Source organism: Hyperolius riggenbachi, chromosome 4 (assembly GCF_040937935.1).
Source record: "Hyperolius riggenbachi isolate aHypRig1 chromosome 4, aHypRig1.pri, whole genome shotgun sequence".
NCBI lineage: Eukaryota > Metazoa > Chordata > Amphibia > Anura > Hyperoliidae > Hyperolius > Hyperolius riggenbachi.
Genome location: NC_090649.1, coordinates 325,409,800 through 325,436,040, shown reverse-complemented (window position 1 = coordinate 325,436,040; position 26,241 = coordinate 325,409,800). Strand labels below are relative to the sequence as shown.

General features: G+C 45.0%; 2 long non-coding RNA genes across 2 annotated transcripts in view; one reads left to right on the top strand and one right to left on the bottom strand.

The window, feature by feature from the left end:
• LOC137570809 (uncharacterized) overlaps window positions 1-13,992 on the bottom strand; it is a 100,605-nt gene extending 86,613 nt beyond the window's left edge. Inside the window, exons 1-2 of the long non-coding RNA XR_011031195.1 lie at window positions 13,878-13,992; window positions 12,094-12,448 (exon numbers count right to left, since the gene is read on the bottom strand). This is a non-coding gene — a long non-coding RNA (uncharacterized lncRNA). The remainder of the gene's footprint in view (window positions 1-12,093; window positions 12,449-13,877) is intronic.
• Window positions 13,993-14,268: 276 nt separating this feature from the next.
• LOC137570808 (uncharacterized) overlaps window positions 14,269-26,241 on the top strand; it is an 85,596-nt gene continuing 73,623 nt past the window's right edge. The window contains exons 1-2 of the long non-coding RNA XR_011031194.1: window positions 14,269-14,416; window positions 15,406-15,448. This is a non-coding gene — a long non-coding RNA (uncharacterized lncRNA). The remainder of the gene's footprint in view (window positions 14,417-15,405; window positions 15,449-26,241) is intronic.

Genomic DNA, 26,241 nt, shown 5'->3' with positions numbered 1-26,241 from the left:
GTTCCTCCTCTACTCAATTAATTTCAGCTTTATACGCAGCTATATTGATAACTGGAGCCACCCGTAGAGCCTTTTATAGGAAGTCACAGTGGGTGCGGGATCTGGGGGAGTTCTCCGATGAAGATTGGGAGGAGGCTCGCGTAGATTCTGCCAGGGTTTCCCCCCACATTCCTGATAGACTGCTTGGTCTCTATGTGTTGCACCGGGCCTACCTCACCCCTGTTAGATTAGCCAAATTCCGCCCAGGATACTCACCTTTATGCCCTAAATGTGCTCTGGCCCAGGGTACCTTCTACCATATGATATGGTCCTGTCCTGAAGTGAATATCTACTGGCAACAAATTATTAAATTTCTAAATGATAAAATGGGCTGCACAGTCGCTCTGGACCCTAAACTCTGCTTACTAAATATGATCCCTCATGCTATTCGTAACAAATATACTAAACTCCTTCTGCTCAATACCCTTCACGTAGCCCGCAAGGTGCTCACTCAACAATGGATACAACCTCAAGTCCCAGTACTAGCTGACTGGATAAGATCAGTTAATAAAATTCTGCCCTTCCACAAAGCCATATACCTACACAGGGGATCAGACCAAAAATTTCACTCCATATGGGACACTTGGATCACCTCACGTTACACCCACTGCAAAGCCTAACTCTTAATTATAGACCTTTGCAATGCCACCAGCATTGTAGGCGGTTGGGGTTGGGGGTGGGATTGTGGGTTTTCGGCTGCTGTCTGTATATATGTTCTTACCGGTTACTACGTTTTTCACCTTGTTCATGTTATAACATGTCTCTTTGTTGTTTAATACACCAACCTGTAAAGGTAATTCCCCTTCAGGACTATTTTATTCTACCATCTACCCCATTGACTCTATACACTAATGCTTCATTCTATCCTGCTACTCAACTGTCATTACATCTGGTAAACCGCCTGCGTGCGGACAATGTTGTTTATGTATGTTCACTGCAATACCTCAATAAAGATGACATGTTAAATTAAAGAAAAAATGCAAAGAAAACATGGTTTTTAAACTTTGAAAGATGACAGTTTAAAAAACGAAAACATTTTTCTTTGCATTTTTAAAATTGATTTTCTCAAAAACTCTTTTTGAAAAATTCTTTTTTTGACTTGTACCCAATATTCTCCTTAACATATGTAGCAATTTTGGTAGCAATAGCATGTATGGGGGCTTTGCTATTAACTGACAAAGTCGGCACAACATTTTGCGAAATTGCATGAAAATTACATGAAAACTTACACGAAATTATGAAATACTACTACTACATACGAAATCAATTACGATTTTCCCTGAGATTTCCCATTACGATTACGATGCAAAAAATGCAAATTTCGATGTGAGATTTCGGCCCATCACTGTAAATGTGTGCTGTGGTGTTTTTTTTTTGGGGGGGGGCTTCAATTTTACATTTTTGCCACTAGGTGGTGCTAAGCACTCTCTGGAAGGTACCAGGAAGTGCCAGATCTTTTTTCTTTTTTTCTTTTTTTACTTTTGTGACGTTGCGTTTTCATGAATCAAGATGCCTCCTGCTTGGAGGCATCTTGATTCATTCACAGAGGATAGTTTGCCTCTGGGTTACACTCGTTCCCCTTCTGCAATCTATCCCCTGTGATAGTGGTGGGGAACGACCGCCTGCACGCGTATATGCATGCGCAACCGTCGCAACACCGCTGCGTCCAGATTGCCTCTGAGCGGCACTTTCTGGACAAATATATCCATTCAGTTAGTCAGAACTGGTTAAAAGGTATTTTATGACTAGAGATGGCCCGAACCTCCAATTTTCAGTTTGCGAACGTCCGCAAAAAGTTCGATTCGCGCGAACCGCAATAGACTTCAATGGGGAGGCGCACTTGGAAAACTAGAAAGAATTATGCTGGCCACAAAAGTGATGGAAAAGATGTTTCAAGGAATCTAACACCTGGAGGGGAGCATGGCGGAATGGGATACATGCCAAAAGTCCCAGGGAAAAATCTGGATTGGACGCAAAGCAGCGTTTTAAGGGCCGAAATCACATTGAATGCTAAATTGCAGGCCTAAAGTGCTTAAAACATCTTGCATGTGTATACATCAATCAGGGACTGTAATTAGAGTGCTGCTTCACACTGACACACCAAACTCACTGTGTAACGCACCGCAAACAGCTGTTTGTGTAGTGACGGCCGTGCTGGACTGGTGCGCACCATGGCGAGAGTGCAGGCGATAGCGGTTTTCAAGCCCATATGGTAGTTAGGCATAGGTAGGTGTCCCAGTAATTAGCTAGGGATAGGTAGGTGTCCCAGTAGTTAGCTAGGCATAGTAAGGTGTTCCCATATAGGTAGGTGGGTGCCCCAGTAGTTAGCTAGGCATATGTAGGTGTTCCCATATAGGTAGGTGGGTGCCCCAGTAGTTAGCTAGGCATAGGTAGGTGTCCTAGTATAGATAGTTAGACAGGGCCTGGCACAGTATAGCGATTACCAAGGTCCAGCTGCAACAGATAGGGCTATATATTGCAGTGTCAGTGGGCAACACAACAAAAAAAATAGATCACAAGAACAAGATTAGCTCTCAAAAGAGCTGTTGTGGGGTGCTATTTTAGCAATAAGAATCAGCAAGGAGCAAGCTAACAAGCCTACTACAAGAGCCTAACTAATATTTCCCTATGAGAGAGTCTACAGCAGCTGTCCCTTCTCTATTTACTGCAGGCACATGAGTGAGTCCAAAACCTGACGCTGCCTGCCTTTTATAAGGGGGGGAGTGGCTCCAGGAGGGAGTGTAGGCTGATTGGCTACAATGTGCCTGCTGACTGTGATGTAGAGGGTCAAAGTTGACCCTAATGGTGCATTATGGGGGCAAACGAAACTTCCAGAAAAGTTAGCCGTTCTCCGCGAACGCGAACCACCGGAAGTTCACCAGGAACCGTTCGCCGGCGAAACCATTCGGGCCATCTTTATTTATGACAAGGTGGAAAAATATCACCTAGGAGAAAACGCAAGAGAAAAAGTGAATTACATGTGGGCCAATGGCCCTTATCTAATTAACTTTTTCTCCCAAATTTTCTCCCAGTAGAAAATTTCTCATCGTATCACCCCCCAAAAAAATGTGTGTGTGTATGTATATGTATATATGTATATATATATATATATATATATATATATATATATATATATATATATATGTAGCACTACTAAAACATGAGTAGAAGAGTAATACCAATCTTATTTTGAATATTTTCTTGGTTAATGGGAGTTTAAAGGTATGTTATTGGTAAGGTTTGAAAATATCTTCTTGGAGGAAAGTTATTAGGAAAAAAGAGCTACTTATCTCACAAATAAAAATGGGCTTCAAAAAGTATTTGGATTATTGGATAGCTATTTTTTTTTTCAAAAATAGGTGTGAGAAAACACCTTTTGAGGAAAGTTATCATCTTTGCAAGACTTGGGCCCATATGCAATTCACTTTTTCACCTGAGTTTTCTCCATGGAGATAATTTTACATCTTCAATTTATAATACCCTTTTAGCACTTTGCAACTGAAAAAGTACCAAAATGTACTTGAAAAAGTACTATCAAAATTATTTTGAGTATTTGTTTGCTTGTTTGTGGTTTAAAATGCATATTATTGACAAGTTTGAAAATTTCACCTAGGAGAAAACTCAGGTGAAAAAGTGAATTGCATATGGGCCTTTGTATCTTAAGAACAATCCATAATGCTTTCACAATAATTTTGCATGGGACAAAAATGGAAATTTTGAAGCAAAAATGACTGGAAAAAATGTGAGCTAATCCCTTGTGACACATAATCACGACCACCCAAGGAGAGATTTACAAATCAATCAAATGATTGATTGTGTTGGTTCTTGTATATGATTTTTCAAATAGGATAAATAATATAGGAGAAATGTATTATTTTTGTAAATCAGTGTAATCATTTGTTATGTTACTATTTACACAAACTGCTCTTGAGGGCATGATGTCTTTTTTTTTTTTTTTTCAAAACCTACCACAATAGTTACATCTTTTCATCAGTTGAACAGATGCCAAACACATTGCTGAGCAGCTTTTATCTAAGTGTTTTTTAAATTCCAAAATGTTCTGTAACATACTGAAGCAGTGCATGATCCCATACCTTCAGAAACTGGGCCATGGGCAGTATTCCAACATAACAATCCCAAACACACGTCCAAGGTGACCACCTGTTTGCTAAAGAAACTAAAGGTAAAGGTGCCTGACTTGCTGATTGGGCAAGCATGGTTACTGACCTAAATCCTGCTGAGCAACTGAGGGGAAACCTCAAACAGAAGGCAGAGAACCTCATTCATGAAGGAGTAGAAGAGGATTCCAGAGGCAATGGATTAAGAGGAGAGGAGGCGCCCAATTGAAAAATTAGTATAAATTGTATTAGAGCATGTATTGGATGACACGTGCTCTTAATGATTTAAGAGATTGACTCATAGCAAAATTGAATATGATTTCATTTATTATATGCGAACAGCACTGTGACAACAATACATGAAATCATATTCAATTTTTCTATAAGTCAATCTCTTAAATCATGAGTCAATCTCTTAAATCATTAAGAGCACGTGTCATCCGATACATGCTCTAATACAATGTATACTAATTTTTCAATTGGGCGCCTCCTCTCCTCTTAATCCATTTACTATACCCTACTTAGTACAGTCTTTCGTTCTCGTTTTATAGCGAGCCGAATATTTTTTCATTTGGAGTTGCGACCGACACCCAGCAAGAAAAGGCCGAGTGGGGACAGTATTTCCCCATCTGCGCAAACGAGTGGTTGCCTCCTTGAAGCAACCCAGACTTGTGAGTATATTTACGCTAGAATTACCTCACCTTAAACCCAGCAAGTCGATATTACACCAGATCGGGCTCCCGGTGGTCGGGTGCTTTTTTGTTTGTGTTTCATCAGATTCCAGAGGCAGCCTGTGAAGCTCTAGTAAACTCCATGCCCAAGAGTAATTCTCTGGTGGGCACAAAAATATTGAGAATTTGGGCAGAAGTTTGACATTCTCCACATAAAGTTATACTTCCTTTTACTGCCAGAGGCTTAGACATTAATGGCTGTGTGTTGAGCTATTTTGATGGGACAGCAAATTGACAGTGTTATTCAAGCTGCACACTGACTTCTTTACATTGTATCAAAATGTCATATCTTCTGTGTTGTCCCATGAAAAAATGTGTTAAAAACAAATAAAAGGAAATAAGATGAGGTGGTTTACCTCAATGATGACAATTCGTGTGAGAACAACACATTTTTATTAAGTAACCTCTTCTTGTTTCCTTTTGTTTTTAACATATCCTGGGTGCCTCTTTACCTCCCTCGTGTTACTCACCCTCCTTTATAGGAGGGGTGTTCTGGTTGACCTCTAGTGTCCTTGCCATACTAGGACCATTCCAGTGGAGTTGGGTTTGTACATCTCTACCTGTCTGCAGTGGTTGGTTGCCCGGATGCAAATGAGTATTCCATCATTATAATACCCAATACTGCCTGTTGCTGTGACATATTGCACTATCGGGGCTCACAGTGTCTCTGTGCTCTGTGCTCTCTGATCCTTTGTATCTCACTTTTGTGAGATACTGTTAGTCTATTTGCTGTATTTCTCAAAACTCCCAGTCACATGTCTTGTGTTTGCATTATGCTTGCATGCTCCAAAACTCGTTATTTCAGTATGTATTCACGGTGTTAAAATCGGCAACATTTTTATCATATTTCTAGTTTTGTGATCTCTTCAGTCACCTCATTCAGCCACATTCTCTTCATGCTTGACAAATGGTCCCTGCGATCTGAAATATAATTCATCCGTCACGTATTTTCTGACAATGATTTTTGAAGTGGGATACTCTGTTTATAATGGATCAAGAAATATTGCATGGTATTATTTAAATTTACATACTGAGCAATAAAATTTCTGTTTTACATTATACCCTTTTGATAGACTAGTCAAGAATATAAAAGACACTCAGAATTACCTACATCACTACTGTGATAGTAACCTTTATGCAGTAATATGATATAACATGAAGATACCATTTACTAATACAATCAAATAGTATGGATAATGAGCAAGATGATCCTTCTAGCATATTTCCATGGCAGAATTAAGTCAGTTATGCTGATTTATAGGCCTCTGCAGGTGCACCTCTAGGAGCTTAGATCCGGGGCACATCCATGGATCTATTTCAATGGTGCAACAAATGTATCTCTTTGGGGTTCCCATGCAAGTGCCCCAAAACTTTTCAAGGAGAATCTGGAGGCCGGGCACCATCTTGTGGGCGGCACTGGCCTCTCTGCCTCTTGCAGCAAGCCTCCTCCTCCAATTGAGGCCATTGCTTTTGTTGTGTTGTACACCACGCCCCCGTGCGCAATCACTGGAATATTTGGCATATTTGCCAAAATCTTCCAGTGGGGGAGTTATAACTTAAGCTGGGGTAGAATTGGGCTCTTTTCTATCACAACTCAAATTGCTACATGTACAAGATATTGGTATCATTTTTTTTAACTATACTTTTCCAGCCTCGGTAATCCTACTTGACAATATCAGTAACAGATTTGGGAATGAGTTTTACTCTGAAGCTGTTGCTTCTGTAAGAAATGCAATCAGAGCACTTTGTACTGTAGTGCATGCAAGGCAGAGGGGGAGATTTGTGAATGAAGCCGTGTAACCATTATAAATCTTTTATGTCGCATTTCTCTATTTTGAATTGCAGGCTGTGACTGGGTTTTGTAAATCTCCCTCAAAGTGCTCTAAAGAGATTTTTATTTTTTTTCACCGGATTGTGGTTTGTGTCAAAAATGCCTGTATATGATTTTTCTTTAATTCAATTGAAAATCGTGTGGATTTATTAAACTTCTTTTTCTTTCTTCACTGCAGTGCAGATTCTTATAACGCAAAACTACAGAAAGTGTGCCCAAAAGTTATTTAGTTAACATAAATATTGTGGAGGGGAAAAAAAAGAAAAAAGAAGAAAAAGCACAAATGAAGAAGTAAAACGTTACTTTAAGCCAAAGTTCCATATCCCTAAATGCATTCACGCCCAGAACAGATGGCAGAAATGATTATGATTTCTTCCTTCAAAGTCTGCTTCATGCTGTGAGAAGATGCTTGGTATGTACACAGTCTATTTTTTCCCCCTTTTTTGTATGTCAATTACTATGTTCACGCACTTACAATATTATTACGAAATATTTATTATGTATCTGTTTTGCCAACATTTAGACTTAGAAATTTTAAGTAGCAAATGTTAAAATCATCTACATTGCAGCACAGACCTAAAGTATAAAATAATTACTTTGGATCCAAACAGTTCAAGATAAAAGTTTAATTTAGCTATTATAAAGGGCTATCTGGCATTTGCTGCTTAAAGAGACACTGAAGCGAGACTAAATCTCGCTTCAGGTCTTATATATAGCAGGGGCACGTGTGCCCCTGCTAAAACGCCGCTATCCCGCGGCTTAACGGGGGTCCCTTCACCCCCAACCCACCCCCCGCAAAAGTTGGTCGGAAAATGGTCGCTCGTATTCTTCTTCCTGGAGGCAGGGCTAACGGCTGCAGCCCTGCCTCCAGTCGCGTCTATCAGACGCGCATCGCCGCCTCTCCCCCGCCCCTCTCAGTGAAGGAAGACTGAGAGGGGCGGGGGAGAGGCGGAGATACGCGTCTGACAGACGCGCATGGGGCAGGGCTGCGGCGGTTAGCCCTGCCCCAACCAGGAAGTGCTCCCCCGCTGCACGGAGGGGGTTTGGGGGGACAGGGACCCCCGTTAAGCCGCGCTATAGCGGCGTTTTAGCAGGGGCACGCATGCCCCTGCTAGCTATGAGGTCTGAAGCGAGATCTATTCTCGCTTCAGACTCTCTTTAAGTCAACCCAAAATAACATCAGTATTGACTGAACCATCCCCACTAAAGCTGAAAACTGAAATTAAGGCAGCTTAGAAAGGAGCAGAGGTTATTTATATGGAAAATAATCACATAGGTAGAGAAAGAGCAAGTGCTTTAACCCCTTGAGGACCATGGACTTAAACCCCCTAGCTGGGGTGCCTCTAGTCATTTTGTCACTCCAGGCGAGAAAACCTGTGGCGCCCCCCCCCATGAAAATAATCATAATGCAGCATTGTTTCACCAGAAAATAATCATAATGCGGCAGTGTTTCATCAGAAAATAATAGTAATTATCGTAATTCAGAATCGTAATTCACCAGAAAATACACTTATTGCAGCAGCAGTTCACCAGAAAATATTCGTAAGGTGGCAGCGTTTCACCAGAAAATACACTTATTGCAGCAGCATTTCACCAGAAATTAATCATAGGGCAGCAGCGTTTCACCAGAAAATAATCGTAACGGGGCAGCGTTGTCAGAAAATAATCGTAATGCGGAAGCGTTTAACCAGAAAATACACGTAATCCGAGCAGAGGGAAAGAGTAGATAGGGAGAGGCAGCATAAGATGTAAGAGGGGGTAGAGGAACAGTGAGGGGGAGGGATAGACAGCATAAGATGGAAGAGGGTGCAGAGAAACAGAGGGGAGAGGGAGAGACAGCATAAGATGGAAGAGAGTGCAGAGGAACAGAGAGGGGTAGAGACAGCATAAGATGGAAGAGGGGGCAGAGGAACAGAGAGGGGAGAGGGAGAGACAACACAGCACTAAAGCACAGGTTTACAGCTTTACCCGCCTACAGCCTAACCAGCTTTCAAAGAAAACTCTAGTATCAAAAGAGCAGGGCACATTCTAGCAGTTATAACAGTACTGGGAGTCTGCACACAGGACAGGAAGTGTTCTTAGCAGCCTGCCTGCATACCTTCTCTTCTGCCTGTGCATGCAGCTTATCATCTCTGGAGTAGTGATGGGTCGTTCGCGAACGAGCCGGCTCTTTGCTGCGAACGACAAGAGCCGGTTCTCAGTTTTGAAAGAGCCGATGCCTCAGCCGCCCCACAGAGCTCTGCTTTGCTCTGCAATAAAGGGCGCTGAGGCATGTTGGGAGATGTAGTCCTCCTCTTGCAGCTTTTAGGAGTGTATGGGGCGGAGCAGAGCAGTAGCAGGGGGGATTGCCCCAGTCAGAGAAGCAGTCTGGAATTGTCATGGAGACGGGGGCGGGGCTTTTACTCCGATTCTGAGTGGTGTTTAGTGATATTTAATGAAGAGCCGATTCAGAGCCGTAAGAGACGGCTCTTTAATGGGAGCCAATTCAGAAGAGCCGATTCTCTGAATAGAGCCGGAATTCCCATCACTACTCTGGAGCAGAAACTTCCCTTCTCCCGGGCTGTGTTGCTGTCTTGTGGGGGGCTCCAACACGGACACATCACATTCTTCTCTCTGTGACTGCATCTGTCCCCTGGCTGTCTCGCTCCAGTGTCTGTGTGCAGCCAGTGACACAGGTGGGGGGTCAGACTGTCGGGGGCATAAGCTGGCTGGCCGACGGCTCCTGGTTTGACTGGCGTGGGGCGGAGTTAAAGGCTGGGCCACACGAGGTAAACACTTTACCTGTGTGGCTACTGAGAAGAAGGGGTACGGCTTTAAAGAAGGAGCCTGGCAGAGAAGAGCAGTATTGATTGCTCTATTGGCTGGGGAGAAGTGGAGGTGGAGGCACTGCTGAGCACATGGTAGCGTGCCGAGCACCGGGGACTGAGTCGGGAGGTAATATAATATAAAAAAAAAAAAAACATGGTTACGGTAGCAGCGGCGGGGGAATGCGCCTCACCACCTCATGGCGCCTCACCACCTCATGGCGCCCCAGGCAACCGCCTATACTTGCCTGGTGGGTGAGACGCCCCTGCCCCCTAGTGACCAGGCTATTTTGTTCAAAATTGGTCACTGCAGCTTTAAGGCCAAGCTGCAGGCAGGGCCGGCGCTACCATAGAGGCAAAGGAGGCAATTGCCCCAGGGCCCCAGAGCTTGTAGGGGCCCCCAGTGGCTACAAGAGGAAAAATGTTTTTTCAAATCGACCTTATAGTTTTTGAGAAAATCGATTTTAACGTTTCAAAGGAAAAAAAATACACATTTAAAAACCTGCCGACTTTAATGGTTAATAGCAAATCCACCTTAAATGCTAGAAACCCTAAATTTGCAGGATGTGTTAAGGAGATCATTGGGAATAAGAGTTAAAAACAATTTTTCAAAAAGACCTTATAGTTTTTGAGAAAATCGATTTTAAAATTTCAAAGGAAAAAAGTATACTTTTAAATGCGGTAAATGTCACTTTTAGTAGCAAACCTAACGGTAGTGTAATTTTACATGCATCAAAAGAAAGAGCAATACATTTCCTGATGGAGTTTCCTAGGGGTCCATACACAGCCGCAGCGTTGGCCAGGGATCGCTATACAGCCGCAATATGGCTGCATGAAGATCCCTGGCATTTTTTCCTATTTTCCCAATTTTTTTTTTATGTTTAGAGTGTGGGAATTTTTTTAAATTAAAAATTATGTGAGGTCCCCCCTCCTGAAACTTTTTAACCCCTTGTCCCCCATGCAGGCTGGGGTAGCCAGAATGTGGAGCTCCAACCGATTGGGGCTTCGCTCCCTGACTATACCAGCGGCAAAAAAGGTCCCTTAATGCCGATTTTTATTCCGGGGTATCTGTTGGAGGGGGGGGGGGCAGGTTTATTTTGCCCTGGGGCCCCATTGTTGCTTAAACCGGCCCTGGCTGCAGGACCGCACAACACAGCACACAAGTGATCCCCCCCCCTTTTGTCCCCACCAACAGAGCTCTCTATTGGTGGGTCTGATCGCCCCTGTAGTGTTTTATATATATATATATATATATATATATATATATATATATATATATATATATATAGTTATGTTATTTTTTTTTTATTAAATGTATGTATTTTTTAACATATTTTTTTCCCTCCATCCCGCCCACCCCCCCAGGCAGCCAATAACCGCGATCGGCTGTCATAGGCTTCAGCCTATGAGAGCAGATCGCTCTCTTGTCCCCCAAGGGGACAGCCGTGTCACATGGCTGTCCCCAGTACAGCGCTGCTGCAGATCGCAGCGCTGTACAATACAATACAATTATGCGGCTGTTACAGTCTCTTGAGCGCCGATTGCCACTCTGAGACTGAAGGCGGAGCTCCGCCCACCAAGCAGGAGATTCACGCGCAGCCTGCGCGCGATCTCCTGCAAATGCAAGCCCCAGGACTTTACGCCAATCGGCGTTAGGCGGTCCTGGGGCTGCCGCCGTGCCCACGCCCATTGGCGTGACGTGGTCGGCAAGTGGTTAAAATAAGCAACACCTGTTCTGTATATTGGTGAACAAAAGACTCGTTAGCAGATATGTTTTGTGCAGGCTTCTCTCATGGTACACCCCCCCCCCCCCCTAGAGCATTACCCTTTTGCTTAAAGGGAAACAAGTATGCTAGTTGACTTGGGGGCGACCTGCAAGAAAAAAACAGGATAGGTGTTGCTTGGTTTAGAGCACTTGCCTGTTCTCTATCTATATGAATATACAATGGAAAATACCACTGTACATTTTTTATGATCTCTTTGAAGGTTTCTATCTGTCCAATTCATGGTATCTAATGGATGTTTTCTGTATTAATCCAAGTACTGTAGCTTCCACAGTTTAACCACTTGAGGACCGCGGTGTTAACCCCCTCTAGTGACCAAGCCTTTTTTCATAAATTGGGCCACTGCAGCTTTAAGGCCTCACTGCAGGGCCGCACAACTCAGCACACAAGTGATTTCCCCCCCCCCCCCCCCACCTTTTCTCCCCACCAACAGAGCCCTCTGTTGGTGGGATCTGATCGCCCCCAATGTTTATTTTTTTTACAGACATTTTTCTTTTTTTTTAATAAACATGCATATATATTTTTTGTTATTTTTCCCACCCTCCCCCTGTCAGCCTGTCAGCCTATCACAGTGATCGGCTGTAAAAGGCTTCAGCCTATCACCATGGATCACTTTTGTGTCTCCCAGGGGGACAGCTGTGTCACATGGCTGTCCCCAGTACAGCACTGCCTTAGATCACAGCGCTGAACAGCCTTATTAGATGGTTTCGCCATCTAACAGTCTCTAAGTGGCGATCGCCGCTGGGAGACTGAAGGTGGAGCGGAGCTCCGCTGTAACAAACTTACCTGGTGTGGTCCCTGCAAGCTGCTCTGATAGTTGGGAGCAGCTGGAGGAAGCTTCCTCTTTCTCTTTGATCAAAGGCATCCCCAGCTTCCCTGTAGACATGAATCAGAATGATGGCATCCCGGCTCCCCTATAGATGTGGGTCGGCGTGTTGGTTCTGGCAGGACGCACGCAGCTCAGAGCTGTCTTTATAGGTTGAGGAGGCATGTCTGATGGGGTGTCAGTGGTGATGTCCTCAGCTGACACCTTTTTGCAGGAGGTGCTGTCATTTCTGGGGGCTGGGCTTGTGCTCTGCCTCCTGGGTATTCACTTGCTCGATGGCCTTGATACTAATCAGTTCGATGGTTCTTGGCCTAGCTAGTGAGATTGGAGAGCTACATTAATATACTGTATTGTGTAGACGCACAGTATATATGTACTCTAGTTAGTCAGTCTTGTATTTTGTAGTTATATTATATATTATCGTAATATATTGAAGTAACATCTTATTGTATATTTATCTGTGTACCGACTTTTGCCTGCCTCTTGACCTCGCTCTTGTCTCGTCCTTCTGTACCACTGCCATCTGATACTTGTGTTCAACTCGGCCTGTCCCTGACTTCGCTAATGCCTGATCCTTGCAACTACGACTGACATCTGACTTATGTGTATGACCCTGCCTGTTTATTGACTACGATATTGCCTTGCTACTCTGTACCTCGATACCTCTGACTTTGTGTACGACTACGGCCTAATCCTGACTACACTTTATGTACTACTGTTTGTGTATACACTTGTACGTTACCTCATCACGTATCAGCGTGATATCCGCCTTCCAAGAGGAGATGTGCGCGCATCGGCGCACGCTCCCCTGCTGGCCCCAGAGAAGGCCATTCACTCTAATCGGCGTGAAGTGGTCCTGGGGCTGCCGCCGCGTTCACGCCACTTGGCGTGGAGCAGTCGGCAAGCGGTTACATTTTGTGGAGAAAAATGATTTCATTTACCTTACTCCATGTACTATTTTGCATGAAACTGAACTGAGGCAGAGGACATTAACCAAATAAATATAGTGTAATCTTGCATCAGAAGAGAGGAAAGCTCTTGGCATTGGCTACACAAATCTAGCTACATTTTATTTGAATCATGTACACCTATGCAGATAAAAAGCAGTAGGTGGGCACAGTTTTATAGACCCAGTGTCCACATGTCTATGCAAAAAAAAAAAAATGAGGAAAGATGGGTGTGAAATAGCGATAATAGTATATAAGTAAATTATACTATTTATACTACGATATTATACTATGCATCTCTGTAACTCTCACACCAACCCTCCTCTATCTATGCCTAACAAGAACCCTCCTCTATCTATGGCTAACATGAACTCTCCCCTATCTATGCCTAAAAAGAACCACTCCCTGTCTACACCTAAAAAGAACACTCCCCTATTGATGACTAACACTTACAACCCCCACCTACTTCTGGCACTAACCATTAATTTGCACTGGAGTTCAGCTACAGTGGTGCTGAAATCTGGTGAACTACTGTTTCCTGCAGAGTTACACTACACTGTAGCAGAACTCTGCCACTATCTTTCTCTTACAATGGAACTTTACTGCTTCTATTTGTCTGGCATACTTTTTCATAGGCACACATAAGGGGGCAACACCCCTCCACCAAGGGTGGGCAATGATCAGTGAAATAAAAAGACAGCAGAGGTGCCAACAACAACAAAAAATACTGTATTTTTCAGAATATAAGACATCCTTTTTTATCCCCCGATAGTGTGTGTGTGTGGAATGGAGCTTACCTATTCTGCAGTCAACCGTCTCAAGCCTCAATCCTACATTGCTTCAGTACACTCCATCCACCATCTTCTGTCCCTCTTACTTTATGGCCTGGTGTGACAGATACGCCAGGGTCACACATGACGTAGCAGCGAGTGAAGGCAAAGTGAGTATTGACTTAGTCCGGCAGCTAGAAGGCAGTGAGCTGCAAAGCAAGCCGGCAAGAGAGGAAGTAGCAGAGGCAGCAGACAGCTAGATCAGCATGTTTGTGGAGTACTCCAGCCCCAGTCTATTCAAACTTTGTCTGAGTATTCTGTAATGCTGATCAGTTGTTTGCTCATGAGCATTCAGTTGTGTAGGTATCCAAAGAATAACATTCCATTCAACTTGCCATTCCAAACCATGTGTGCTGGCTGTGTGCTTTGTGGAAGCTTGTGCAGGCAGAGGTTTTGTAGGACGGCATGGCCGGTCAGAGGCATTGCTTTCACTTTGAGGGCTGCAAATTCTTCAGGCAACAGATTGTCTTGTCTACACTGAGCTTCTACAATAAGCAGGAGGCCAGGTAAGATCTAAATAATCCTGGTAAAGGATGAGAGCCCAGGGATCAGGGGTTAAGTGATGGAGTGCTGACATGCATGCAGTCTTCAATTGCATTTGATTTCTTTTTGTCTCTGTATTATTTCTGTGTTATATTTACAAACTTAAAGTGGATCCGAAATAAAATTTTACTCATTGCAAAATTGTGTTCCTTTCATATAGTTTATAGGGCATTCCTTAAGCCAAATACTTTTTTTGTTTTGTTTTAATACTCGAATTCCCTATAAACTAAACAAGCCTCGCCCACAGCTTTTTAGAGTGCTTTGGCACTGTAGCAAGGGCTTATGGGAGCCCAGTCTGGGCAGGAGGAGGAGGAGGTTACTAGCCATTAATTTCAGAGGCAGAGGGGAGGAGGGAGGAGGAGAGGGGACTGAATTTACACACAGGCAAGATGATAGCATCTCCAGCCCTCAGCCTGTGACAATGTGACAAACAAAACATGGCTGCTGTCATTGTATCACGGTAATAAACAATCATATACTGTTGAAGCTGTTTGCAGCTAGATTTGCTGGGTAAACTATCTAAACTTCAGATAAGATATATAATATAATTTAATTCAATTTTGGTCGGCTGCTCCCACTTAACAGCTTTGCTTTTGGTGTATATGCAGAGCTTCCGTTTGGGTTCAAGGTGCGTTTGCAGTTTCTGGGGGGGCTCAGCGCACCTCTGATTCGAGGCCATTCGGAGGCGGCCTGGTGATGCGCTGATCCACCTTTTGCGCAATTTTCAAGATAAGATATATAGACAAGTTACTTGTTACAGTTAGTTTTTTTATCTCGGATCCGCTTTACATTTCCCTTCTATATTGTAATAATGAGCAGGAGTTTGAAATTTTTTCTTTGTTATTTGCTTGATCACTAATTTGATTGCATCAATCATGGATCAATACAACTGTGTGAGCTAAACTCCAATGGAATGTATTTTTTCTCTCCTTCTTTTTGTCCTCTAAAATAGGTGCATCTTATGGTCCAGAGCATCTTATAGTCCGAAAAGTACGGTATGTACAGAATTAAACCAAGATTGCCACCACAGACTTTAATGCAAACTTACAAATGCTGTGATTTTCAGAGAATGCTTCCAAGCAATGTTCAGTGTGGCGCTCAGAGAAGGCATTCAGGAATATTACCAAAAGAGGAATGCTACGGGTTGACCGCAAAACAGGTATTAGGTGTAATGGCAACCTCCATGGAGGGTGTAATGCACATATTTTGTTTATTTATAATTAATATTATCAATTCCATGCAACTGCAAGACCACGCTATGACTTTCTTCACTAAAACTCTAATAGGAATGTACTACAGAAAAATGTGCATTGCAACCACATCGATGACATAGTACATATGCCCAAATAACCATTTAAGTCAAAAGGTCCTTGTTCAATGTCTACCGTAAGCACAGTGCAAATGGTAGAATACACTAATGGGAATGTTATATTTACTGTATATGCCATTTTCATTGGACAAAAGCACATCTCAGCAATGCTACAATGATTTACAGTTTGAATGTATTCCTATGTTATTTATCTGCTAGCATTTTACATTTATCCCATAGACTCTCAGCGGAGAAATGCAATATTTTTGTGAAAGAGCTGGGTTACTTTCTATCTATCTGAAAATAAGTAAAAACTGTATCTTCATTTTTGCATAATGTTCTTTAGCATGCAGAAAAATAAACTATCTGGCTTTTTCTCCTGCATTGAGACTTGGATCACTGAAATAATGTAAAGTGACGTACAGCCCTTCTGAATACATAATTATTACGTTTTATTGGCATTCTCAGTATTTTCTACTAAAAGCAATTGAGATCTTATCTACATTATGTATCTTACTGACGTCTGCGGAGAAAAAGGAATATGGATTTGCATAAATAGTCAGTAATCAAAACAAGGGAAAAAGAGAAATATATACAGGTGGGTGGATGCCCTTTAAATGTATGGATCAGCTTCCAGAAACATTCTTTCCGCCGGTGCTGAGACTGATGACTGACTGCTCAATAGGCTTGCCATCTCTCCCTGTTTGTTTCCTCGGCATGACATTTTAGAACATGTACCCACAATGTTTCTTTGCTGATGTAATTAACTTACCTGCTATGCCATTTTTATTATTGTGTGAACCTCACTGTTTTATCAGAAAGCATACAGCACAATGAACCATTTTAAAGTGTAGAAATGGAATGGTTTATATTGCATGAGTTTCTTTAGTAAGTAAAATTAAAGTGAAATGCTTCTGTGCTTAGGCAGCGTTCATACTTTGCACTTCTGTTTGAAAATTCTAATATTGCGTTTGCGTTTTTGTGTGTGCAAATAAAGCTTATTTCTTGAAGCATAAATATGCACATTGCACAGGGCCGAATTTACCGCTAGGCACTGTAGGCACGTGCCTACAGGCGCCATGTGCTACAGAGGCGGGGAAGCAGCAGCGCACAAACCTCATAATCTGTTCCCACTCGCCATGATTGCGCTGCCCCACTCTACATCGGCCCTTCTGAGCATCGGGCGCTGCATCACACCGCTAATCTCTGACTGCAGTACCGCCCCACAGTCTACACTGAATCTAGTGTATCTTCTGACAGAGCTCCTGCGACAGGGGGCAAACTTCCTTCGGGACTCTCTCGGAGGGTGATGCCGCTCAAGCAGAGCTTTCTCCCCGGAGAGGCATGTCATGGAAGTTTGAACAGGCTTCACGCAGCTACAGCTCCAGACGGTGAGAGATAGTGGGATCCTCCTCCCCCTCCTCGAGGAGACTTCAAAGGCTGCCTGTGCTGGTAAAGTTTTTTTTTCCCTTTGAGCAGTTTGATTGTCCGGAGGCTACGGGGGATGGAGGGGGGCTTTACATAGTGTGGATTTGGATTTGGATTTGGTGTGTATGAGTGAGCCAGTGTCTGTGTGTGTCCACAGCATGTGTGTACAAGAGAAAAGAGAGAGAGAGTCTCTGTGTGTATTAGAGTGTGTAGCATAGTGTGTGTTTGTGTGTGTGCGCATCCACAGTGTGTGTATATGTTTGCCAGTGTGTGTGTGTGTGTCCACAGTGTATGTGTGTGTGTGTCCACAGTGTGTGTGTCCACAGTGTGTGTGTGTGTGTGTCCACAGTGTGTGTGTGTGTGTGTGTGTGTCCACAGTGTGTGTGTGTGTGTGTGTCCACAGTGTGTGTGTGTGTGTGTGTGTGTCCACAGTGTGTGTGTGTGTGTCCAAAGTGTGTGTGTGTGTCCACAGTGTGTGTGTGTGTGTGTCCACAGTGTGTGTGTGTGTGTGTGTGTGTGTGTGTGTGTGTGTGTGTGTGTGTCCACAGTGTGTGTGTGTGTGTGTGTGTGTGTGTGTGTGTGTGTGTGTGTGTGTGTCCACAGTGTGTGTGTGTGTGTGTGTGTGTGTGTGTGTGTCCACAGTGTGTGTGTGTGTGTGTGTCCACAGTGTGTGTGTGTGTGTGTGTGTCCACAGTGTGTGTGTGTGTGTGTCCACAGTGTGTGTGTGTGTGTGTGTCCACAGTGTGTGTATGTGTGTGTGTGTGTGTTGATCCACAGTGTGTGTGTGTGTGTGTGTGTGTGTGTGTGTGTGTGCACAGTGTGTGTGTGTGTGTGTGTGTGTGTGTGTGTGTGTGTGTGTGTGTGTGTGTGTGTGTGTGTCCACAGTGTGTGTGTGTGTGTGTGTGTGTGTGTGTGTGTGTGTGTGTGTGTGTGTGTGTGTGTGTGTGTGTGTGTGTGTGTGTGTGTGCGTGTCCACAGTGTGTGTGTGTGTGTGTGTCCACAGTGTGTGTGTGTGTGTGTGTGTGTGTGTGTGTGTGTGTGTGTGTGTGTGTGAGTCCACTGTGTGTATGTGTGTGTGTGTCCACAGTGTGTGTGTGTGTGTGTGTGTGTGTCCACAGTGTGTGTGTGTGTGTGTGAGTCCACTGTGTGTATGTGTGTGTGTGTGTCCACAGTGTGAGTGTGTGTGTGTGTGTGTCCACAGTGTGTGTGTGTGTGTGTGTGTGTGAGTCCACTGTGTGTGTGTGTGTGTGTGTCCACAGTGTGTGTGTGTGTGTGTGTGTGTGTGTGTGTGTGTGTGTGTGTGTGTGTGTGTGTGTGTGTGTGTGTGTGTGTGTGTGTGTGTGTGTGTGTGTGTGTGTGTGTGTGTGTGTGTGTGTGTGAGTCCACAGTGTGTGTGTGTGTGTCTATGTGTCCACAGGGTGTGTATGTGTGTACCAGAGAGTGTGTGTTTGTGTCCAAGGCCAGCACTACAATATAGGCAAGGGGGCAATTGCCCCCAGGCCCCAGAGTCCATAGGGCCCCACCAAGTTTCTCCCATTTTGCCCCTTTAAAATTGTTTGCCCCGTCACGGCCACCCATTACCACCACGTTACCTATTTCACATCACGGTTTCCATAGTTCCCTTCCTGCTTGGTGGACCGCAGTGGCGCTCTCCCCGACGTGACATTCCAGCGTCACGCTGGCGAGAGCGCCGCTGCTGTCCACAGGCAGGAATGGAAACCATGATGCCTCCCTCCTGTGCCTGCTGAGCTCCTGACTCACCCCACCACCATCCGCACAACACAGTTACACAAGCCGTGGGAAGCCGCGGCGGAGCAAACTGAATTTTTAAAGGAGCAAAATGGGAGATGCTAGGGGGGCCTCTATGGACTCTGAATCAGGTAAAGTATGTACATACATGCCTCCCTCCCCTGACTGCTGAGCTGACCACCACCATAAAAGTCCACCACCATCCACACCACATAGTTGTGCCCACCACCATCCACACCACATGGTTGTGCCCACCACCATCCACACCACATGGTTGTGCCCACCACCATCCACACCGCACAGTTGTGCCCACCACCATCCACACCACATAGTTGTGCCCACCACCATCCACACCACATGGTTGTGCCCACCACCATCCACACCACATGGTTGTGCCCACCACCATCCACACGGCACAGTTGTGCCCACCACCATCCACACGGCACAGTTGTGCCCACCACCATCCACACCGCACAGTTGTGCCCACCACCATCCACACCGCACAGTTGTGCCCACCACCATCCACACCGCACAGTTGTGCCCACCACCATCCACACCGCAGTTGTGTCCACCACCATCCACACCGCACAGTTGTGCCCACCACCATCCACACCGCACAGTTGTGCCCACCACCATCCACTCCGCACAGTTGTGCCCACCACCATCCACACCGCACAGTTGTGCCCACCACCATCCACACCGCACAGTTGTGCCAACCACCATCCACACCGCACAGTTGTGCCCACCACCATCCACACCGCACAGTTGTGCCCACCACCATCCACACCACACGGTTGTGCCCACCACCATCCACACCACATGGTTGTGCCCACCACCATCCACACCACATGGTTGTGCCCACCACCATCCACACCGCACAGTTGTGCCCACCACCATCCACACCGCACATCCACACCGCACAGTTGTGCCCACCACCTTCCACACCGCACAGTTGTGCCCACCACCGTCCACACCACACAGTTGTGCCCACCACCATCCAAACCGCACAGTTGTGCCCACCACCATCCACACCGCACAGTTGTGCCCACCACCTTCCACACCGCACAGTTGTGCCCACCACCATCCACACCGCACAGTTGTGCCCACCACCATCCACACCACACAGTTGTGCCCATCACCATCCACACCGCACATCCACACCGCACAGTTGTGCCCACCACCTTCCACACCGCACAGTTGTGCCCACCACCGTCCACACCGCACAGTTGTGCCCACCACCATCCACTCCGCACAGTTGTGCCCACCACCATCCACTCCGCACAGTTGTGCCCACCACCTTCCACACCGCACAGTTGTGCCCACCACCATCCACACCGCACAGTTGTGCCCACCACCATCCACACCGCACAGTTGTGCCCACCACCTTCCACACCGCACAGTTGTGCCCACCACCTTCCACAGCACACGATTACACAAGCCGAGGCCGTGGTGCTGCGAGCACAGCACCAAAAAGGTATCCTGCTGTAGCCATGAAGTCATATTGCTTGCTACAAGGGAGGGAAGAGACACAGACCTTGCAGCCATTAATATCTTACATGTCTGCAGAAAAGTGCTGTGGCTTTTTAGATCTGCAGTAACTGGTGTTCTCATTTTCAATATAGCTTATTAAAATACTTTAAAGGGAAGGTTCAAGCAAAATAAAAAAATGAGTTTCACTTACCTGGGGCTTCTACCAGCCCCATGCAGCCATCCTGTGCCCTCGTAGTCATTCACTGCTGCTCCGGTCCCCTGCTGGCAGCTTGCCGACCTGGGAGGTCGGCGGGACGCATTGCGTACATTTTTACGCATTCCCGCTAGTGCAGGAACATTAACACATACATTTTTACGCGTTACTGGTTCAATGCATAAATTTTTACGCATTAAACCAGTGACGCGTAAAAATGTATGTGTTAATGTTCCTGCACTAGCGGGAATGCGTAAAAATGTACGCAATGCGTCCCGCCGACCTCCCAGGTCGGCAAGCTGCCAGCAGGGGACCGGAGCAGCAGTGGATGACTACGAGGGCACAGGATGGCTGCATGGGGCTGGTAGAAGCCCCAGGTAAGTGAAACTCATTTTTTTATTTTGCTTGAACCTTCCCTTTAATGTTCTGTGAGTAATCTTTGTAAGGGCTCACCCTGCTGCCAGGCCATCCCAGGTCTCTCCCTACTTGTGCTCCCTGGGGCCCTTGCACCGCTTCTGCCAGTCTAGCAACTCACCTGCCCTGGTGCACCCGCTTCCCATCTTCATTCTTGCTAGCCGTATCTTTTCAGTAACCTGGCCCATGTCATTATGTAATAACTAGCAAAGATGAAGATGAGTGTATAGACTAATAGAGCAGTGCACTGGGACAGGTCAGATGGTAGGCTGTCAAAAATGGTGCAGGGGCCCCCAAGGAGCACAAGTCAAAGGGACACCTGGGATGTGCTCCCAAGTTACTTTTGGCCCAGGGCCACATTGGAGCTTGAACTGGCCCTGTTTGTGTGTTTGTCCACAGTGTGTGTATGTGTCTGCCAAATTGTGTGTGTCCACAATGTGTGTGCCAGATTGTGTCAGACTGTGCGTGTATAGTGTATGTGTGTGTGTACAGTGTGTATCAAAGAGTGTGTGTGTTTTTTATTTTTTTTATTTTAAAGGCATAATTTTTGGGGAAGGGGGGAATGTTGTTGGGGGAGAGCGTATTGCCCAGGCCAGGGGCTGCTTGGTAGAAGCTCCCTTGGGGGGAAGGGGGTAGCCCATAAGAGATAGGCTTAATGGAGGGGGATCTTGTCTAGGGCGTGCACCAAATTTGGTAAAATCTGCATGTCAAAAAGGGGGTGTGGTCTGTGATAAGGGGCGGAGTTAAGGGCACCAGAACTTCTGTGCCTATAGGCTCCTAAGATGTAAATCCGGCCCTGACATTGCATGTGAATTCTCATAGACAATTGTACTTGAAACACTTTCCAATGGATGGTGCTGCTGTTTGACCATTCTTTTCTCTAGTTGTATGATGTCAAAATACTGTGAAAGTGACAATTTCCATTGGAGTTTTCTTTTGCCTTCCTCGGGATCAAAACACATGAATCTATTTAGTGAGGGCCAACTTGATATTCTAGGTTGGATTCACATTTAGAGATGACCCGAACGGTTCGTCGGTGAACGGCTCCCCGGCGAACGTCCGTGGTTCGCGATCGCGGAGAACCGTGAACTTTTCCGGAAGTTCGGTTCGCCCCCATAGTGCATTATGAGGGTCAACTTTGACCCTCTACATCACAGTCAGCAGGCACATTGTAGCCAATTAGGCTACACTCCCTTCTGGAGCCACTCCCCCCCCCTTATAAAAGGCAGGCAACGTCAGGCTTTTCACTCACTCATGTGCCTGCAGTAATTAGTGAAGGGATAGCTGCTGCAGACTCTCATAGGGAAAGCTTAGTTAGGCTCTTGTAGGCTTGTTAGCTTGCTCTTTGCTGATTCTTATTGCTAAAATAGCACCCCACAACAGCTCCTTTGAGAGGTAATCTTGTTCTTGTGATCTATTTTTTTTCTGTGTGTCCCACTGACACTTGTGTTGCATAGACAGCCTTGCTAATTCCTACTGTGTGTGCCACTGCCAGGCCCAGCACATTCTGTGACTACTACCTGTGTGTGTGACAGGTGCACATTGTAATACCCACTGCATATACCTAGCTGTTGTTCACTGCGCACCCACCCACCTACGTGAGTGCACACAGTGTCACTGTGCCTGTCCGGTGCCTGTCTGTGTGTGACAGGTGCACATTGTAATTCCCATCACTGCATAAACTTACCTGACAGTCACTGTTCTTATATCATTGAGCTACCACAGCCAGGCAACAATATGGGCTTGAAAACCGCCACGGCCTGCACTCTGGCCATGGTGCGCACCAGTCCAGCACGGCCGTCACAACACAAACAGCTGTTTGCGGTGCGTTACACAGTGAGTTTGGTGTGTCAGTGTGAAGCAGTACTCTAATTACACTCCCTGATTGATGTATACACATGCAAGATGTTTTAAAGCACTGGGCTTGAAAACCGCCACGGCCTGCACTCTGGCCATGGTGCGCACCAGTCCAGCATGGCCGTTGTCAAGAACCGGCCCGCGGCACGCCTGCGTATACGGTTCCCGACTGCGGGTTTGACCAGATTAAGCGGGGAACAGCCTTATTTAAGCTACAAACAAGGCTGGAACCCCTCAAACACGTCCCACTGCCACCACTAGCATTGCTAGACACGTCCCCTCAGCTGTTGAGGGCTAAACACGCAATCTGCGTTTTCATATTTGGGTCAGCTTTGCGCTTAGGCCGAATACGAGAACGCCACGCACCCACACACACAGTACAGTTGTACAGTAACACAGCACAATCAGACAATGATTTGTAATGCAAGTTACACTGTCGTGCAGCAAAACCACTAACAGTCGTTCCGAACGATACTGTTAGACTTCCCACTCGGCTGTCGAGCGCAGAAGTGCCCCATACACACAATGCAATTACAATTTCATATGGTAGTGTTGCTCAAACATACAATTAGGCACGGACTTATACACAGCTACACTGCAGTCTCCTCTAGGCTGTGAGTGTTAGTTTAGTACGGCAGAAGTCAAGCTTATTAAATAATAATTTAATATTGCAGAAAAACATGGAACAATGCAGAACAGAATATATACAAAAGATTACGAAAAACAAAGTAAAAAAGTTACAAAATTAAAGGAATACTATCGATTCACATATTTTTTTCAATTGACACAGGAATTGTTTGGGAAGTGCTGCTAAGTACTGGTGTATACATTTTAGTAGCAACTTCTTTGTTTATTGTTAGCAAAATACATTCAAAGTTTACTGACGCCAAAACTGACGGCTGACTGAGCCATGAGGAGAGGAGAAATTCCCCTCACACTTGATCAGTTAACTCTATGTGTAGCTCTGTGTGTGACAGAGAGAGACAGGACACAGGAGCTGCAGCTGTTGGGAGCTCTGTTTCTGACTGAAGTGTCTGAAGAGAGCAGAGGAAATGTAACTAATTGTCACAGCTTTTTCATATTGTTTTTGCTTTCAGAGTTTGATATGTTTGATATTTGCTTTCTGTAGTCTGATATGCAACTCTGGCTGTGCGTTAAAGCAGACACCCCTTCTGCAATTGATTTGTCCCAATATAGCTAAATCCTACCCTCAATAAATTACAGCTTTTGCCTCTGATATTTAACATGAAAAGTAGGAAAATGTTTACACAGCTACTTAGACATTATTTGTACATTGTCATTTTAGAACACTTGGGTATCGATAGTATTCCTTTAAGAGTTACAAAGATACACACAAAAGCGATTTTGCTTACCAAAATAAACAGGGATCCAGAAAGAAGAATCTTGGACTTTTGTGGACGGACACAGTTCTGGCTTTGACCAGGAGTCCACTAGCTTGGGCCAGGAGACCGGCTGCCACTACCGTCAGAAGAGAACTGATTTGAGGTAGCTGTCCCCTGGTTTTATAATGAAATATTTGCCTCGAGGCTGTACGCCTGTGTGGACGGGGGGGGGGGGGGGGGCTAGATTTAATTACATCCTCAGTCATAATTGGATTTCCAGAGATCTAACATCCACATACATGAAAAGATTTCCCTAGTCCAAGTTACAGGTGACAACCCCATTGTTGACAGTATTTCCTAGCTGATCAAAGATAAGGATATAGTTTGCACCTCCACCAATAATTCAATTTCCACAGGTAGAAAATGGTATCAAAAGGACTTCACCCCTTCAATAATTTCCAGTAGGCTGTGAAATACATTTCAAACATTCAGGTGTCAGCTTCCCCCTGCCCCCAAGACTCTAGCAGGCTTGCCTTGTATAATGGGACAATGGCTGACACCAGACTCAAAAGCCATGCCGACCAGCCTATTCTTCCTCAATTGGCAGCTAATTAGCAGTAGACACAGTTTCCCCTGCTGGACAATGGGGCAGAGGTAATGGACATCTACATACAGAATTACATTAGACTTCAGTTTACTCTGGCCAGGTGATTAATTACTCCCAAGCACAATACACATCTGAGGTTTTACCCAGTAGACAGAAACAGGACAGAAATATGTTCTGTTATTATCATTAACAGCATCAGCCCCCCAATATATCACCACAGCCGTCACTATGCAAACAGCAGTTTGCGGTGCGTTACACAGTGAGTTTGGTGTGTCAGTGTGAAGCAGTACTCTAATTACACTCCCTGATTGATGTATACACATGCAAGATGTTTTAAAGCACTGGGCTTGAAAACCGCCATGGTCTGCACTCTTGCCATGGTGCGCACCAGTTCAGCACGGCCGTCACAACACAAACAGCTATTTGCGGTGCGTTACACAATGAGTTTGGTGTGTTAGTGTGAAGTAGTACTCTAATTACACTCCCTGATTGATGTATACACATGCAAGATGTTTTAAAGCACTGGGCGACGGTGAACACACAACCGTGAAGACCAAGTGGGAAAGCAATCGCAAGAAATGGCGAATGTTAACAGCGACACAAGTGCACAATAAATTATCTACCTATTTACCCGGTTTGAGAGTCTTTCATTACAGGTAAGACGTTTTATTCTTACCTTAGAGATTGTTCAAAACAAAGCAACAACAGTGTAAATTAAAGGGCGCCTCCGTGCATTGCTTTTACCTGAGTGTTATACCCTACTGGTTAGGGGAGTTGCCCTATCCTTGTATAGGGCACTCTTTTTTCTTAAGGAGCAGCGACCTGAAAGGCCGAGTGGAGACGGTACTTCTCCATATGTGCTGAAAGTGGTTGCCGTCAAAAGCAACCCACTTTTGTGAGTATAATAATCTTTATGATCTTGTCCATATACCGAAACGTTATTACACGATAGTGGGCTCCCAGTGCCCCTGTGTTTTTGTTTTTTCTCCTTGTTTTATCCAGTCCGACTATTCACATTGTGCATGTCTCAAAACGCATGCATATAAATGTGTGTAAACTGCAACTTTGTTATACCACTTACATCAATTCTAAGCCTGCATGCAGCGAGTTAGAATAAGGTGATACGTTACAACCTAATACTGTGAACAGGTCCATAAAATTGTGTGGGCAGTTAGAGATGGCGCGAACCTCTGATTTTCGGTTCGCGAACCTCGAATGCGAACCTCCGCAAAAAGTTCAGTTAACGTGTACTTTTCGAACCGCAATAGACTTCAATGGGGAGGCGAACTTTGAAAACTAGAAACATTTATGCTGGCCACAAAAGTAATGGAAAAGATGTTTCAAGGGGTCTAACATCTGAGTTTTTGCATGGGGGAGTGGGATACACGCCAAAAGTC